Here is a 4,525-nt window from a genome sequence, read left to right as displayed (position 1 = left end):
TTTTTGGGATCCGGGGTCGTTTTCCAGGGGGTTTGGAGAGGGGAGATCCCGGCCGGGGGAGCAGCCAGCGGGAAAATCCCAAATCCCGGTTTTTTAGCAGATTTTGGGATTTGGGGGGTGGGGAATCGCCAAAACCCTGCTTGGAGCCCCAAAAACTGCAGGAGGTCGTTCCTGCATTCCAGAGGAATTCCCAGGTTTGGGAAGGATCCAAGGGTGCCATTCCCACATTCCCAAGAAATTTCCAGGTTTGGGAAGGATCCAAGGGTGCCATTCCCACATTCCCGTGGGGTCATTCCTGAGGATTTCCCAGCTCGGGGAAATCCATTCCCAGGGAATTCCCATATTTGGGAATGATCTAGGAGGGCCATTCCTGAATCCCCGAGGGTTGTTCCCGCATTCCCAAGGAATTCCAGGTTTGGGAAGGATCCAAGGCTGCCATTCCCACATTCCCAAGAAATTCCCAGGTTTGGGAAGGATCCAAGGGTGCCATTCCTGCATCCCCAAGGGGCCGTTCCCACATTCCTGAGGAATTCCCAAGTTTGGGAAGGATCCAGATGTGCCATTCCCAAGAAATTCCCAGCTTTGGGAAGGATCTTGGATGGGGAGAGGATCATTCCCACATTCCCAAGGTTCATTCCCATGGGGTCATTCCCACATTCCCAAGGGTCATTCCCGCATTCCCAGGGGTCATTCCCACATTCCTAAGGGTCATTCCCATGGGATCGTTCCCGCATTCCCGAGGGTCATTCCCACATTCCCAGGGGTCATTCCCACATTCCCGAGGGTCATTCCCACATTTCCAAGGGTCATTCCCAGGGGTCATTCCCACATTCCCGAGGGTCATTCCCACATTTCCAAGGGTCATTCCCACATTCCCAAGTGTCATTCCCACATTCCCAGGAGTCATTCCTGCATTCCCAAGGGTCATTCCCGCATTTCCATGGGGTCATTCCCACATTCTCGAGGGTCATTCCCACATTCCCAAGGGTCATTCCCATGGGGTCATTCCCACATTCCCAGGGGTCATTCCCACATTCCCAAGGGTCATTCCCGTATTTCTGAGTGTCATTCCCACATTCCCAAGGGTCATTCCCATATTTTTTAGGGTCATTCCCACATTCCCAAGGGTCATTCCCGTATTTCTGAGCGTCATTCCCACATTCCCAAGGGTCATTCCCATATTTTTTAGGGTCATTCCCACATTCCCAAGGAATTCCCAGCTCGGGAGGGCTCCTGGATGGGCCGGGGGAGAATCCCGGGATTTTTGTATCCCTCGGAGCCGCCCTCGCCTTCCATTGGCTGGAGTTTAAAAAATTCCCATTTTCCACTTTCAATCCCTGATTTTGGGCACTTTTAAGTCTTTATTCTTCATTTTTCAATATTTTCATTTTTACCTTTTTTTGTTTTTTTTACCATCGAGTTTCATTTTTATTTTTTCTTCGTCCCGGTTTTTGTTCCATCAAAGTCTCCTCGTTTGAATTCCTCATTTTTTTTTGGTTCTCATTATGAATTCAGCGTCGAACTTCATTTTTTCCTTTTTATTTTCTATTTTATTCCATCGAAATTTCTTCATTTTAATTTCTGATTTTTCATTTGGCAAATCCAACTTTGAACTTCATCTTTTCCTTCCCGTTTCTCCTTTTCCAGTTCTATCTTTTAATTCATCTTCTCGTTTGTATTCCTAATTTTTAATCACTTAAGTTTCAAATTCTACTTTTAATTTTTTTTAAATTCTAGTTCAATTTTTAAATTTATTTGATACTTCTTACTCTGATTTTCCATTTTAACTCAATTTTAATATTTATTTCTATTTCTTACTCTAATTTTCCATTTTAATTCAACTTTAATATTTATTTTATATTTCCCCTCCAATTTTTAATTTTATTTCTCTTTTTATTCCACTTTTCATTTTCTATTTTTAACTCTGCTACTTTATTTTACCTTCATTTTTTAACGTTGATATTTAAATTTGAACTTCAATTTTTTTCCTTTATTTCCTTATTTTTTCCTTTTTTTTTATATTCCTATTTTTTCACTCCATATTTTTCAATTCTCAGGATTTCCATTTTTTTATTTTTATTTTTGAAATTTTAATTTTTTGAATTTTTTATTTCATTTTTAATTTCCCTGTTTTGTTCCCAAAAGGACTTGGAGCTGATGCCTCCATTTCCCAAATCCCAATCCAGGCTCCATCCCAAAGCATTCCCGCTCCCGTTTTCCCTCTGGAATTTTGTAGGGACACAGCTCTGGGATCGGGGGTTCCTGTCCCGTTTTCCCTCTGGAATTCCAAAGGGACACAGCTCTGGGATCGGGGATTCCTGTCCCGTTTTCCTCTGGAATTTTGTAGGGACACAGCTCTGGGATTGGGGGTTCCTGTCCCGTTTTCCCTCTGGAATTCCAAAGGGACACAGCTCTGGGATCGGGGGTTCCTGTCCCGTTTTCCTCTGGAATTTTGTAGGGACACAGCTCTGGGATCGGGGATTCCTGTCCCGTTTTCCTCTGGAATTTTGTAGGGATGCAGCTCTGGGATCGGGGGTTCCTGTCCCGTTTTCCCTCTGGAATTTTGTAGGGACACAGCTCTGGGATCGGGGATTCCTGTCCCGTTTTCCTCTGGAATTTTGTAGGGATGCAGCTCTGGGATCGGGGATTCCTGTCCCGTTTTCCTCTGGAATTCCAAAGGGACACAGCTCTGGGATCGGGGGTTCCTGTCCCTGTGTGGGGTCGCTCCAAGGGACCAGCTGTGGATTTTGTCCCTCTGGAATTCCGGCAGGGCTCGGACACGGATCCGTCTGGATCCCTCTGGGACAGGGATGGGTTCCAGGGCTGGGATGGGAATGGGAATGGGAATGGGAATGGGAATGGGAATGGGAATGGGAAATGGAATGGAAATGGGATCAGCTCCCAGGCTGGAGGTGCTGATTCCTTCTGGGAATGGGAATGAGAATGGGAATGGGAATGGGAATGGGGAATGGGAATGGGAATGGGAATGGGAGGAGAAATGTGCAGGGAGTGGGAATGGGAATGGGAATGGGAAATGGGAATGGGAATGGGAATGGGAATGGGAATGGGAATGGGAGTGGGAATGAGCAGGGAATGGGAATGGGAATGGGAGTGGGAATTGGAGTGGGAAGAGCAGGGAATTTGAATGGGAACGAGCGTGGGAGTGGGAATGGGAATGGGAATGGGAATGGGAATGGGAATGGGAATGGGAGGAGGAATGGGAATGGGAATGAGAGTGGGAATGGGAATGGGAGGAGGAATGGGAATGGGAATGGGAATGAGAGTGGGAATGGGAATGGGAGGAGGAATGGGAATGGGAATGGGAATGGGAAATGGAATGGGAATGGGAATGGGAATGGGATCAGCTCCCAGGCTGGAGGTGCTGATTCCCACTGGGAATGAGCCAGGGATGAGAATGGGAATGGGAATGGGAATGGGAATGGGAATGGGAATGGGAATGGGAATGGGAGGAGGAATGTGCAGGGAGTGGGAATGGGAATTGGAGTAGGAATGGGAATGGGAATGAGAGTGGGAATAAGCAGGAAATGGGAATTGGAGTGGGAATGGGAATGGGAGTGGGAATGGGAGTGGGAATCAGAATGGGAATGGGAATGGGAATGAGCAGGGAATGGGAGTGGGAATGAGCAGGGAATGGGAGTGGGAATGGGAATGGAAATTGGAGTGGGAATGGGAGTGGGAATGAGCAGGGAGTGGGAGAGGGAATGAGCAGGAAATGGGAATTGGAGTGGGAATGGGAATGGGAGTGGGAATGGGAAATGGAGTGGGAATGGGAGTGGGAATGGGAGTGGGAGTGGGAATGGGCGGGAGGGGGGCTCTGCCCCTCTGCCCCCCAGGTGAGCCCCTCGGCACCTGCAGAGCAGCCCCAGCCCTGGCCCAGCACAGGGAGGAGCTGGAGCTGCTGGGGCCAGGCCACAGGAGGCTCCAGGGGGATCCGAGGATGGAGCAGCTCTGCTGGGAGAGCTGGGAATGTTCCCCTGGAGAGGAGAAGCTCCAGGGAGAGCTCAGAGACCTTCCAGGGCCTGAAGGGGCTCCAGGAGAGCTGGAGAGGCACTGGGGACAGGGATGGAGGGACAGGGAATGGCTTCAAACTGAAGAGGGACAATTTGGATTGGGATATATGGGATACATCCTTCCCTCTGAGGGTGGGAAGGGGCTGGGATGGAATTCCCAGAGCAGCTGTGGCTGATCCCTGGATCCCTGGCAGTGCCCAAGGCCAGGCTGGACACTGGGGTTTGGAGCAGCCTGGGACGGTGGGAGGTGTCCCTGCCCATGGAATGGATGAGCTTGAAGGTCCCTCCAACCCAACCATCCCACGATTCTGTAATTCCGCATTCCCACGATTCCATCGTTCCCTGATCCCACGTGGATTTTGGCACGGGGACAGCAGCTCCGGAGCTCCACCCACCCCCATTCCCCACCAGTTCAACCAGTCCAGCGTTCTCCCAGTGCCGGGACAGCCCCCGTGGATTTATTTCTGCCACCAAAGGAACTTGGTGGGGACAGG

This window comes from Lonchura striata, chromosome 24 (assembly GCF_046129695.1).
Source record: "Lonchura striata isolate bLonStr1 chromosome 24, bLonStr1.mat, whole genome shotgun sequence".
Lineage (NCBI taxonomy): Eukaryota > Metazoa > Chordata > Aves > Passeriformes > Estrildidae > Lonchura > Lonchura striata.
Note: the sequence above shows the minus strand (reverse complement) of the source record.